This window comes from Pantherophis guttatus, chromosome 3 (assembly GCF_059756535.1).
Source record: "Pantherophis guttatus breed Tessera chromosome 3, ASM5975653v1, whole genome shotgun sequence".
Lineage (NCBI taxonomy): Eukaryota > Metazoa > Chordata > Lepidosauria > Squamata > Colubridae > Pantherophis > Pantherophis guttatus.
The window spans coordinates 203,107,265-203,122,041 of NC_142065.1; the positions used below are offsets into that span (position 1 = coordinate 203,107,265).

The 14,777-nt window shown below is 42.4% G+C and overlaps 1 long non-coding RNA gene across 1 annotated transcript; it reads left to right on the forward strand.

Annotated features, from left to right (window-relative positions):
• The first annotated feature begins 12,833 nt into the window (after positions 1-12,833).
• Positions 12,834-14,452, forward strand: LOC148114961 (uncharacterized). The gene is made up of 2 exons (XR_015732925.1): positions 12,834-13,317; positions 13,852-14,452. It is a non-coding gene; the product is annotated as an uncharacterized LOC148114961 (long non-coding RNA).
• Positions 14,453-14,777: the final 325 nt, after the last annotated feature.

Consider the following 14,777-nt stretch of genomic DNA (forward strand, 5'->3'; position numbering starts at 1 on the left):
TTTTGGGGGGAATTTTAACCTTGTCTTTCTTTCATTATTATTGATCATTTAATATTTTATTATATTGATTATTATAGTGATATTTATTATATTATATTGATTAAATTGCATACCTCCCTCTAGGTATGCCGTTTAAGGGAGAGAGAGAGGTGGTTAAGATGTTTGATATATATGAAACTTGAAAAGGCATCCCAATGCAGAAATGCTAGCATGCTATCTATGACTGTCATCGTGTGGCAAAGTTTAAAAAGCCACCACAATGAATGAAAAGGTTGTGATATTTTCAGTCCGTGCACATTTGTTGGTAGACAATCTTTTCTCCCAGATGACCACTTATATGTGCCCTTTGGAAATGTTTCTTTATTTTAGCAATAGAAATAGCACTTAGAGTTATATATGATATATCTCCATGGTGCTTTACAGCACTCTCCAAGCGATTTACAGAGTCAGCCTATTGCCCCCAACAGTCTACGTCCTCATTTTATTGACCTCGGAATGATGGAAGGCTGAGTCAACCTTGAGCCGGTCAGGATCGAACCGCTGACAGCGGGCAGAGTTTGCCTGCAATACTACATTCTAACCACTGTGCCACCATGGCGGTTTTTGATCCTTAAACAGATGTAAAACCATGGCGAATGAATGCCTAGATGTGAGAAGGTGAATTCCAAGTTATATTATGTCTTTGGATGTGTGAGGACAGAAGGACAGCTGATCAAACTCTTGTTTATAATTGAGCAATAATTAGGGCTGGGATGGTCCTTGATTGGCCAGTTTGGTAGTAGTCAGAAAGAAAGAGCAGTCATTGGTGGAATTTAATACTGCAAGATCCAATTAGCTTTGGCTAAGAGTGTTAGGATATTAAATTTATTAGCTGAAACAGTTGTAGGGAGTTAGCACCCACCCCTCTCATAGAAAAATGAAATATTCTAGGAAATATTAAAAAGGCAGAATAATATACCTCCCTGGATGAGAAATGGAGAAACATGTTTTTAGGCAGGAAGCAGACTCACTCTTAATAGCCCCCACCCTCTCAATAGCCCACAGCAGATGTCAGCACTTAAGAGATAAAGAGATAGCTAGGTCTATTCATAAGCAAATGCCCTCACCCAAGATCCAACAAAGGTAGGATTAGCCCTCTACCCATCTAGCAATGGAACTCACCGCATGGCACCTGGGGAGATTGCATCACCCAGCAAGGCTCAACCAAGCCTGGGACTCAAAAGACAACCTACAAAGTTACCCCTGCATGGTCCCATGGGAGTCTGACAACCAATCAGAACACAAGCTCAAATTCAAAGCCCAACAGAGGGTATAAATCTCTCTCTCTCTCTCTCTCTCTCTCTCTCTCTCTCTCTCTCTCTCTCTCTCTCTCTCTCTCTCTCTCCCATGTGTACTTTTTTGCCCAGGGCCTCGAACCATGTGGTCCTGTCCACTATTAAACCATCTTTCCAAGCAGTCTCCATGTTTCCAGGGTCTTTCTCCCCGCTTGGAACTGAACCCAGATGGACATTTCTTCCAACAGAGTGAAGAGTACAATGGGCCAGAACCAGGGGCAATCCAGTAGCGATTGTGGCAGGTGGTTCGGAGAACCGGTAGCAATGGCAGCGCAAGGCTCCATCCACCCGCCGGGTGTCATTATTTCCTGCTTTTAAAAGGTTAAAAAAAGGCTCTGATATAATATAATACATTATAATGGTATATATAAGTCCTACGGGAGAAAGGCGGTATAGAAATATAATAAATAAATAAATAAATAAATAAATAAATAAATAAATAAATAAATAAATAAATATGTACAGTATATGTATGATATATTAGAAATATACGTATAAAGGATATACTAAGATAAGAGAGAGAAAATGTATAAGTATGGATTACCGACACGGACTTTATTGAAAAGAAGAAAGTGTTAATATCTCCTTTTGGTTTTTTTTAAGAAAAACTGTTTAATAATTTTTTTTTTTTAAAAAAAGGCTCTGACGATCGCGCGCCACAGTTGCGATCATCAGAGCCTCTTTGTTTTACCTTTTAAAAGCATTTTTAACAACCTATTCGCCCAAATAGGTTGTAAAAAAATGCTTTAAAAAAGTAAAAAAAAAAAAGTTGGCCACGCCCACCCAGTCACATTACCCCTCCCCAACCTACCAAGCCATGCCCACAGAACCGGTAGTAACAAATTTTACATTCCGCCACTGGCCAGAACACACAGTTGTAGTGGATTGATTGGAGAGTCCTGACTCCTGGTGTAAAGGGAGATTTTTCCTTCCCGCCTCCTCCCCGTCTTTTTCTTCTCTATGCACTTTGTGATTTACCTCAGGACTATCTTGTCTTCCGTGAATATGGGTGTTGAGTGTATTTATTTATATAAAACTACACGTTGGTGTCAGGGTCTCTGACTTCATTCGGACACCTGCCGCGCAAATTCCCTGACAAAGAATATTTGTGTGTTTTTCTTCAGAAGTGACGACAACATTGAAAGGAACTGAATTTGATTTAAGCTGCAGTGTGAAGGGACGACCTGAAGTTAGGAAAGGCTGGTGGTCTGCACACCAAGCCTTACATGGCAATACAGAAGAAAAGGTCTTGACTTCTCCTTTCCCAGCCTTCGAAAGAATGTATTTTGAGAAGGGGTGGCGAAAGACAGAGGGGGGGAAAAAATCATTTTGAAGTTCCAAACGGGGAAACATCAAGGTCCCTTCCAACTCTGTTATTTTGTTTTAAAGGCACTTTTCCCTTTAAGATCTGAAAAAAACCAAGGAGAAAGCAACAACGCTAGCAGCAGCCAGCTTAAGCTGTGCAAATGCGTTTAATGGTAATACCAAGCATTGGTTAATGAGCGGTTATGGATTAATCTCTTGCAGTGTATCAATTTGGAAGAGGAAGTGCTTATAATCCATTTAAAAATACATTCACGCCCCCGCCTCTGTCGCTAGCCTCACAGGGAAGTGGTGTCTGCCTTTTCTGGACGGTAACATGTCATACTGGGAATTAAAGTGCCTTAATCAAATATATCGCAGACAGACTCCACTTAACTTCTTCTTTTTTTCCCTCTCCTCTTCTCCTTCCCCACTTTATTTTAAAAACACGCCTTCCTTCCTTCCATCCATCCATTTAGCATCTCAAGAAAATTGGAGAGCCACATATTCAGAGCTGTGCTCCATTTTACAGTTCTTGTTAATTCATAATCTCTGATTCCTGGAGGGGAGGCTAAATATCACGGCAAGAAACAGATGAGCAAATAAATAAATAATGTTTTTACCAGGAATTTAATAACAAGATGTCATCTTTGACGGGAATACACAAAGACATGCATCCCTTTCAACAACCCTTTGTGACTAAATATTTTACTTTGTGTGAAATCCGTTGTTTGTGTAGTTACAGGAGAGTAGAAAATATACCATATTTTTCGGACTATAAGACGCACAGGAGTATAAGATGCACCAAGATTTCGAAGAGGTAAACAAGGGGGAAAAAAAGGTTTTGTCCTCCCCGGCCCCCAGGAGCACTCTGCAGGCCTTCCAAACCTTCTGCATGTCCCGTTTTTGTGAAAAATGGGCTCATTTTTCACAAAAACAATATGTGCAGAGGGTTTGGGAGCAGGGGTGAAATCCAGCAGGTTCTGACAGGTTCTGGAGAAGTGATAGCGGAAATTTTGAGCAGTTCAGAGAACCAGCAAATACCACCTCTGGCTGGTCCCAGAGTGGGGTGGGAATGGGGATTTTGTAGTGTCCTTCCCCTGCCATGCCCACCAAGCCACAGAACCAATAGTAAAAAAATTTGGATTTCACCACTGTTTGGGAGGCCTGTAGAGTGCTCCTGGAGACCGGGGAGGGCAAAAACACAACACATGGGGGGGGGTTGGGAGGCCAAAAATGGGGCACACAGGGTTTGGGAGGCCTGTAGAGTGCTCCTGGGAGCTGGGGAGGGCCAAAATGGGCCCGTTTTCACAAAAAATAGGCCCGTTTTTGGCCTCCCAACCCCCCCTCCCATGCATCATGTTTTTGCCCTCCCTAGATCCCAAGAGCACTCTTCAGAACTCCCAAACCCTCTGCGCATCGCGTTTTTGTGAAAAATGGCCCTGTTTTTGGCAAAAATGGGATGCATGGGGCAGGGTTTTGGGAGGCCAAAAATGGCGGTATTCGGTGTATAAGACGCACCAACATTTCCCCCCTCTTTTAGTAAATACATGAACAACGTATTCCAACAGGAAGAAATCTGGTTTCCTTAATTCTTATTCCATTTCTATACCATTCTGAAAAAGTGAGGAACAGTTGTTTAATACTTAAAAAAACAAAACCTCTTTATAGAAGCTCAATTAATTGCCTCACAGACAGAGGGTGGGGCTACTATAATAGGACACTTTTATTAATGATCTCAGGTAGGAAAAGGGAACAACTCCATTAATTTTGCACAGACAACGTAAAGAGGAGAAACTGTATGGAGGACAGACAAGAAACAGAAGAATGTCATACAAAATGTTCCAGCTGAGAATGTGTAACAAAAATATAATTTAAGGGAGAAAGGGTAAGGGATGCAAATTAGGGGAGAGATTTCAGTATACTTACTTCAGATTAGCATTTTTGTTCTTTATCAGAAGATATTGAAAAAGCTCTACGTTAGAAGCATTGAAAACAGCTCTTTCCCAGAACAGCAGAGATGTGAGTGAACAGAGAATATGTAAAGTTCCAGATCTCGAGTAAGAGAGCTTCCGTAAGTAAGACAACTTCCGTCTCTCTGTGCGTAAAATGAGTAGCACTTTGGAGAGTTTGTGTCCAGAGGTGGGATTCAGATGATTTACTACCAGTTTGCCCAGCACCAAAAATGTGAGTACGCACCTCCATGCATGTGCCCGCCCTTTGCGCATGCACCTGGGCCATCCGTTCATGCTTTACTCATGTGCGGGCCTTCCGCGCATGCGCCTGGACTCAAAAATGTGCCTAAATAGGACAGCATAGAGCCTGGGCAGATTTCTGCTACCAGTTTGCTCAGACCGGTCCGAAGCAGCTGAATACCACCTCTGTTTGTGTCCCAGCTCCTGTCAACCCAGCAGTTCTAAAGCATGCAAATGCAAGTAGATAAATAGGTACCAATTTGATGGGAAGGTAACAGCATCCATGCACCTTGGCGTATAGCCATGATGGCCACATGACCACAGAAGGGTCTTTGGACAATGCTGGCTCCCTCAGTTAGGAAACAGAGGTGAGCACCACCCACTAGAGTCAGATACAGGTAAAAACTTTATCTTTACCTTTTCAGCAAGTTTGCTCAGCTGAAAGTTAGAAACTGAGAAAGAACCTTTGATTTTTTCATTACCTCTTCCTGTCTAAGAAACTGAGAAGGGTGTCTATTTGAGAGGGGCAATACTCTGGGAAGCTGAAGGAAGAGAACTCTTAATGGTTTGTCATCCAACACGAATGTTGGGTTCCTTGGAGAAGCACCTGTGAAGCACCTCTAGACAAACACAGTTGTTTGTCTAGAGGTGTGGAGACCCATGTTCATGTTCAATCTCACCCAGAGAAGCACACTAGGAGATTTTGAGCTGGGCACTTCTTCTCCAACATTAGCGTAGTGGTGGTGTCGTAGAGATAAAATTGGAAATGTGCTTTGTATACTAGCCTGATCTTTTGGAAGAAAGGTGGAATATTAGAAATTAGCAAGGTCATAGAACTTTATAAATTCTTCTCTATTACACCTTAAAGTAAATGTTTCCTTTGTCCAGTTGTGTCTCACTCTAGGGGAATGTGTGTCAAGGTTCCAACTAATGAACCCAAACAAATCAGAATTCTGAGACTTAGATCTCTCTCACAAAACTTCTTTATTGGGCACATCATCTCAGCATGATTAAGTGTAAAACCAACTCTGAATATTTCCCGTGGTTTCAGTACAATTAAAATAGCAAATGATCTCCCCCCCCAAGTGTCACAGGTCACACTGTCCAATTAGGTTCATTGGTGGGCTCCTTAGGTGTTCCTCTACATCCTCATCCGACACCTGGGGAGATGACCTTGGTTTCCACGAGATAGATCGGTGTTGTGTCTGGCAGTGCATTCCAGCTTCCTCTCCCCCGCCATACTGTGTGGCAACAAAATGGCTTCTGCCAGGTTCGATTTGAAGTTGACATTGTGCTCATCTCTTAGCCCAGGGAGCCAGTGTGGTCCAAAGATGCTTCCATTATCATGTGGCTGGCATGACTATGCACCAAGGAGTATGGAACGCGGTTACCTCCCCACCGAAGTGGTACCTATTTATCTACTTGCATTTGCATGCTTTCGAGCTGCTAGGTTGGCAAATGATACATTAAGCTTTTGGTTCAATTGTGTGCAGAGAAGAAATCATAAAATTCTAAAGCAGACCTTTACTGGAGGATGCTATTTCTGGATCTGGAACCATCAAACTTTAGCAGCTTTTATCCTACAAAGCTGGAAGGCACCAGCCAAAACAGAGACCACCAGGTTGATGGCTTGAGTTTACTACCATCCTTTGACCTTTCAAGCGAAAGTATGCCTCGTCTCTCTTGTCTTGCTGTCTGTCAATGGCAAGACGTTTTGTTAACTTGGTAGGAAGAGAGAAAACTCCTGCATTAGCAGCGTCAGCGAAAAGTACCAAGGCATGAATTTAAAGAGCCTATAAAATATAAAAGAAGCCTGTCAACTCCTATTAACCTAGCAGGACATTCTTTAGGAATATTATTATTATTATTATTATTATTATTATTATTATTATTATTATTATTATTATTATTATTATTATTATTATTATTATTATTATTAGTTGCCGAGGAAAGACAAAGGGTCACAGGACAAAATTCTGTAAATGCCTGTTTTATCGCAGGCAAATTTTTAAGTTGCCGGCAATTTGTGCCTCTGATGTAATGAGTGAATGAAAAGGTAATGTAGGTATGCAATGTAGGTAAAAGTAGAGGTTTTCCTGTCCAATCATGTCCACTTCTAGGGTGCTCCTTCTGCATTCAGCCAGCATTGTCTGAAGACATTTTTCATGGTCATGCAGCCAGAATGACTATTCTGTATGTGATGATTCCCCCAGACGCTTCCCCAGATACCTCTCCAGGTGTCAGTTTGGAGGAGGATGAAACGGTCTCAGGCATGACAGGAGGACAGTTGATCAATAGGTCTGAGCAGCCATCCAAGAGGGATTTGGCTGAAGCACAGCTGCAGCAGGACAGCCCTGAGGCTTCAGGTGGAAAAAGCATGCAGCTGCACCTAGTCAGCGATGAGGAAGAGGAACTGCCTTCTGCACCTGATCCAAGAACATGTAGGTAGGGTTGGGCCTTAAAAAATTTAAGGGGTTCTCTGCCCGGTTGCTGGGTGGGCATGGACATGGTGGATGTGGCCTAGTCAGCCTCCTGCACCACAGCGGGGTATGTGTGTTTTTGCCCTCCCTGGGCTCCAAAGGCTTTCTTTGAGCCTCCGGAGGCCCTCCAGAGGCCAGAAATGGGCCCGTGTCTGGCTTTCTTGAACTTCTGGTATGCCCACTTTTCGTCCTCCCCGAGCCTCCACGCATACCCTGCACTTACCTGCATACAAAATGGGCCGCGTGGGGACTCCTGGGAGGGGTGGGGCAGGGTGGGCGGGGCCAGCCAGACAGGAGTGATATTTGGGGGTTCTCCAAACTTAGCTAGAACCCCTGTGAATCCCCAGCAGCCCACCCTTGCATGTAGAGCAGAGAAAAGGCAGGAGCTGCGAAGGTCAGCTTGATTACTTGTGAGGAAAAAGTCTCACTCTTCATGATGGGCTACACCAGAATCTGGCAGACAGATGGAGACGATACTGGGAACAACGTGTTCGTTTCCTAGCTGCATGTTTTCCAGTCGTTGTGATTTCTGCCTTGCTTTGGATTGACACTTTGTCATAACCAGTGGTGGGTTTCAATTTTTTTTACTACAGGTTCTGTGGGCGTGGCTTTGTGGGCATGGCATGGCTTAGTGGGTGTGGCTTAGTGGGCATGGCATGGCTTGGTGGGCGTGGCATGGTGGGCGTGGCTGGGGAAGGATACTGTAAAATCTCCATTCCCTCCCCAATCCAGGGGAAGGTTACTGCAAAATCCCCATTTCCTCCCAATCAGCTGGGACTTGGGAGGCAGAAAATAGATGAGGGTTGGGCCAGTCAGAATTTTTACTACCGGTTCTCTGAACTACTCAAAATTTTCACTACCGGTTCTCCAGAACTGGTCAGAACCTGCTGAAACCCACCTCTGATCATAACTGTATAATGTATTCATATAATATGAATATCCCCTTCATCGGGGATATCTCAGCAGAGGTTGTTGGGTGACAATCACAAGGTGGACTTTGCATCTCCAGAAGCTTTGGGTAAGCAAGCAATATTCCGTGTGAAATCAAGAGAAAAGATTTATTGGGTTGTGCTTCACTCTAAGGGTTTTTCATGGATTTATCCATTTAGTTTTCTTGGCAATGATGAAGAATAATACATATTTCTACCTGTCTACATAGCTGTAGCATTTTTTATACTCCTTTGGGTATGATCTCCAATTTTAGCTTTCCTGGTCTTCCCGCTTTAGCTTCTGAGCTTCTCATTCCTATTGAGAGGACAGATAAATGAGTTGGCCTGTAAAATAAACTGTGATTTTATCAAATCTGATTTTTTTACGGTGCAAAATATACCTCCTACTGGACAATCCATGCAATGTGCTGCAGCTACCAAAAAAGTCAATACAGTTCTAGGCTGCATAAACAGAGAGATAGAATCAAGAACACGTGAAGTGTTAATACCACTTTATAATGCCTTGATAAAACTACAGTTGGAATACTGCATCCAGTTTTGCTTGCCATGATATAGAAAAGATATTGAGACTTTATGTCTACTCTTGTGAAAAGAAGGACTAGAGGTGACATGATAGCAGTATTCCGATATCTCAGAGGTTGCCACAAAGAAGAGGGAGTCAAGCTATTCTCCAAAGCACCTGAGGGTAGGAAAAGAAGCAATGGATGGAAACTAATCAAGGAGAGAAGCAGCTTAGAATTAAGGAGAAATTTCCTGACAGTTAGAACAATTATTCAGTGGAACAACTTGCCTCTAGAAGTTGTAAATCCTGTAACATTAGAAGATTTTAAGAAGAGATTGGATAACTATTTGTCTGAAGTGGTGTAGAGTTTCCTGCCTAAGAAGAGGGTTGGACTAGAAGACCTCCAAGGTTCCTTCCAACTCTATTATTCTATACTCTGGAAAGTGTGCAGTGAAGAGCAACAAAGATGATTAGGGTACGAAGATAAAACATCTGAAGAACAGTTGCAAGAATTGGGTATGTATAATTTAATGAAAAGAAGGACTTGGAGTGAGATGATAGCAGTATTCCAATATTTGAGGGGTTGCATCAAATAGAGGGGATCAACCTATTTGCCAAAGAATCAGAAGGCAGGACAAGAAGCAATGGATGGGGAACTAATCAAGGAGAGAAGCAACCTAGAAGGAGAAATTTCCTGACAGTTAGAACAATTTATCAGTAGAATGACTTGCTTTTGGAAGTTGTAGATGCTCCATCCTTGGAGATTTTTAAGAAGAGATTGGATAACCATTTGTCTGAAATGGTATAGGGTTTTCTACTTGAGAAGAAGTCTTCCAGGCCAGGTCTCTTCCAACTCTATTATTCTGTTATTCTAACTCATTCTCTTGATATCATTTGTCCGAAGTGTTTCATTTTTCCTTATGCTGATGGTTCCTTTGTATCAGAGTTTCTCAACCTTGGCAGCTTTTAGATGTGTGGACTTCAACTCCCAGGATTCCCCAGGCAACATATATCCATATCCATATCCATATCCATATCCATATCCATAGACATAGACATAGACATAGACATAGACATAGACATAGACATAGACATAGACATAGACATAGACATATACTGTACATCAATGGTGGGTTGCCCCCAGTTTGGACCGGTTCTATAGAACCAGTAGTAAAACCAGTGGGAGGCTCTGCCCACTGACCCCAACGTCATCAGGAAGCTTCTGCATGCACAGCCCTGTTGCGAACTGGTAGTAAGGGTAAGTAGAACCCACCCCTGCCATGCATATACATTGTAGGAGATGATGAGGCTGAGCCCGAGGGAGATGTCAAACGCGTCATGAGTCATGAGTCCCTTCATACCACAAGAGATCTAATTCCAGCCCACCTTGAATTCTTTCTATTCTTATCTCCCGCTAATTTCTCTTGACTATTAGTAGTTCAGATTCTTGTAGAGAGCTTAAGCTTACAATACACTTTTGAACTGCTTGACTTCCCGGGTCCTTGACCTACATATACATATGTGTGTGATTATTTGTGAAAAATTGTATAAGTCCTCTATGTCAAGGAAGATCTTTATATTCCTCTACGCATTCAAGTCCATGCTGGCATGTGCAAAGAGTTGTCACATCTATCCTATGCCAGTCTCAGAAAATGGGCCATATCCTTCTGAATCCACGTGTCAAGGGTGAATGAGCATGTGTGCCAGATTCAGTTCTCCTAGAGATATCTGTTTCATTATTTAGACTTTGCACCGAACCAGCAAGGTTCTCTTCGCACTCCAATTGTTAACAAAAACCCTTTATAAAATTCATAAAACGCACCAAGCATCTCTCGCCCGTTGAGCTGTCGTGCAACTGAGAAAATGAACTAACAAAGAAGTGAATCGGAACGGCTGCAGAAGGACATGATGATTTCCAAATAGGTGATCCTTTTAAAACTGGTGTTGAAACAAAAGCTATCATACTGAGACTGGATGCTATCTTTAACAGCCATCAGGGAATCGCCTGTAACAAATTTGATTTGCTATTCGGGCGGAAGTTCAATAATTGTAGAGATAAACCCTCCGCAGCACCTCATCTGTCTCCTTTTTTTTTTTAATACAGCCACTTAGAAAGAATCAGTAATTCAAATAAGCTTATGGGGAATTGCAGAACCTGATGGTCTGCCTTCAATTATTTATACACTTTCCATTTTTTGAAAGAGTCGCTGGCCTGCATTCTCATCTTCTGCTGTCTCCTTTGTTGTTTCTTCTTCTTCTTCTAATATAGTTAGCAGAATGGAAATTACAAGCACGGAGCCTACGGGAGGCTCTATTCTCCATGGAAATCAGCTTCAGACAAGACTTGTGTTAACGTATTAGTACAACGGTATAGAAAATAGTGATAGAGTTACAAGATTTCATGTTAACCAATTTATTTTGTTTCAAGTGGTCCGCGGATATGTTGATAACCAAGGGATGTATTAGGCGTTCTTGTGTTCTGTAATTTATTCTACCCTGATCCTTTTTATGGAGCAATGCCAGTCAGTGAACTTTAGACCTGCAAATCGCATTCATTACTATTGGGATATAGGTTTTGTTGTTACGCTGAGATATTACAAGAAAATAGCAAGATAACCATGAATATAATGAATGTTAGCAGTTGCACCGTATTTGTTTAGTCTACGTTATATGTCAAACATTCTGTCCCTAGAACACTGAGCATCATTAATTTTGCAGATATTGAGCTAAATTTGAAAAGGGCTGTAGGATGCATTTTTTTTTTAAAAAAAAAAATTCCCCCAGCATTTTCAGCTATTCAGGTTCATTGGAAAAATTGTTTTCGGGGGTGGGGGTGGGGGGAAATCAGAGAGTAGTTGGGAGGGCATGTGAGTAAAATAAGTATTTTATGCCTTGCCTAAATTAGGTTACTTTTTTAAAAACGTATTGGAAAATAATGATGTTGAAACTGTGTAAGTTGTTGTTAGATTTCCGAAATGTAGTATTGGAGCATCATAAGGGTGGAAAAGAAGGGAGCAAAGCAAATGGATTTTTTTTTTATTGAAAAAGTTTTAAAACAAACACAATTTCCCCACAACCCTCCCTCCCAACCCCCCCTCCCCCTCCCCGACTTCCCAGAGCAGAACACAAGGTATTTCTATTGACCTTTAACAATAAACTAAATTGCATAACCAATCATTAAACTAACACCTCCTAAAAAAAATTCTTAACCCCCCATATATAAAATCCTATTTCTTAAACATAATACTTCTAATATCACTTATATAGCAAATGGATTCTTAATGCATGACTTGATCACTCTTGTTCCATAACAAGAGTTATGGAAGTTATGGGTCCATAACTTGAGAACCAGTTTGGTGTGGTGGTGTGGAAGTGAAGATATTGTCCTAGAAACGAGGAGACTTTGAGTTCTAGCCCTGCTTTAGGTATGAAAGCCAGCTGGGTGATTTGGGCCAATCACCAGGAGACTGTGAGTTCTAGTCCTGCCATAGTCATGAAAGCCCTTGGGCCAATCACCAGGAGACTGTGAGTTCTAATCCAGCCTTAGGGCATGAAAGCTGGCTGGGTCACTGTGAGCCAGTCACTCTCTCTCAACCCAACTACACAAATTTGTTGCTGTGGGGAAAAGAGGAGGAGGAGGAAGAAGTATTGGCTATGTTCACCCCTTTGACTTACTTATAAAGTAATAAAAGTAGAATAAAAATCTAATAAATAACATATCCAAGTCATGGAAACTGGTAGCTTCATGACTAATGACTAATCTACATTATTAAGACTGCTTATGACTGGGGCTGCTTTCTAATGCAGCTGCTCCAGAGGTGGGTTTCAGCAGGTTCTGACCAGTTCTGGAGAACCGGTAGCAGAAATTTTGAGTAGTTCGGAGAACCGGTAAATACCACCTCTGACTGGCCCCGCTCCCATCTATTCTCTGCCTCCTGAGTCTCAGCTGATCGGGAGGAAATGGGGATTTTGCAGTAACCTTCCCCTGCCATGCCCACCAAGCCACGCCCACCAAGCCATGCCACGCCCACCAAGCCACACCAACAGAACCAGTAGTAAATATTTTTGAAACCCAACACTGAGCTGCTCCAGTGATGACAGTAGAGTTACAAGGTGAATTGGGAGATTTCTCTCTTCCTCTTGTAATAGTGACCCCATTTTCTTCTCCATGTATAAATGAGGTCTAAACAAATACTATTCTGAAGTAGCATTATTCCAAATAGGGCTGAACCTGTGTCCAAAGGCAGTATGAAAAAAACATGGCTACCAAGCTCACTTTGAAGATACTTATCAGACTGCTTCTCCAATAGCAGAATTAAAGGGCAATGTGAGAATGTGACACTGGACTGGGTGAGGATGTGAGACTAAGCTGAAGTTGCCATAATCTAGAGAAGGCTCGTGTGTAGAAACGATAAAAGCCAGGAATCTTTCCAGAATATTTTTTTTCCAGGAGTTAGATGTGAAGGAATCAAATCATTAAGGATCAAAGAAGAAATGTCATCAGAAGACAGAGAAAATCTCCCCATTTGAGGTCTGGATTTGGATGCTGCACTGGTGGGTTTCAATTTTTTTTATTACCGGTTCTGTGGGTGTGGCTTGGTGGGCGTGGCTTGGTGGGCGTGGCAGGGGAAGGATACTGTAAAATCTCCATTCCCACTCCAGTCCAGGGGAAGGATACTGCAAAATCCCCATTTCCTCCTGATCAGCTGGGACTCGGGAGGCAGAGAATAGATGGGGGCGGGGCCAGTCAGAATTTTTACTACCGGTTCTCCAGAACTATTCAAAATTTCCGCTACCGGTTCTCCCGAACTGGTCAGAACCTGCTGAAACCCACCTCTGGACCGCTCCTGTGCCCCTTAGTAGTGCCTGTGCAGGCTAGTTGAACTGAGGAATTCTGGGTATTGAAGTCCACAAGTCTTAAAAGTTGCCAAGTTTGGAGACTCCCGGATTAAAGGATAACCAATGAGATTTGCCTTTTCAGGCCAAATTCCCATCCTTCTAGTCCCATTCAGGTTATGTGATGTTTGTCCTGCAAACCAAGCCAGAAGAAATCCTCCAATGACTTCCCTTCCCTTTTCCCACATTCAGATTCTAAGGTTTGGCCTCCTGAGGCAGGACAGAGTTTAGCCATCGGGGCCCGTTTAGTTTACGCCAGCAAACTTTTCTGCTGACTCAAGGATGAGAAATGCAGATGAACGTGTCCATGTGAAGAAAACGCTCATAGCAACTCAGCCTGAGACGTCTTCCCTTCCTCCTTCAAATGAGCAAGCGAAGTTAGAAGTCTCAAAGGACACCTGTCAACAGCTTAAGCTCCTCTTCATCATTTTCAGCACATCTGAAATTATAAACACACGATTTAAAAAGGCTTGCGGGGAGGACAACATGCCGTCCAATAAGTTAGCTTGCTATCCTGAATGTGTAAGCTTTTCTTTTCTTTTTTTTTCTTCCCAGCTTTTTCTCCCCTCTAAACCAGCTGTCTAAACATCTCATTAGTGGCTGTTTTGCAAATGGGCTCTTCCCCTTTTTCATCTATATTTTTTTTTATTATTTACCAGATTTTTTTTGAAATTCAGTGTGTCTGTGTGTCTCTGTTTGTGTCCCCTCTCTCTGACATACAGAGAGTCAACAATAATATCATTATCCGACAAACTGCATTTCCCCAATATTAAATAAAGGACAAAGCAATGTGTTTTCTGTGATGTTTCCAGTCCGTTTTATTTTGGATTGATATAAATATCTATATATCTAAGGGATGCAGTGGCTCAGTAGCTAAGATGCTGAGCTTGTCGATCAAAAGGTCGGCAGTTCAGCGGTTCGGATCCCTAGTGCTGCGTAATGGGGTGAGCTCCCATTACTTGTCCCAGCTTCTGCCAACTTAGCAGTTCGAAAGCACATAAAAAATGCAAGTAGAAAAACAGGGACCGCCTTTGGTGGGAAGGTAACAGCATTCCGTGCACCTTTGGCTTCTAGTCATGCCGACCACATGACCACGGAGACGTCTTCGGACAGCGCTG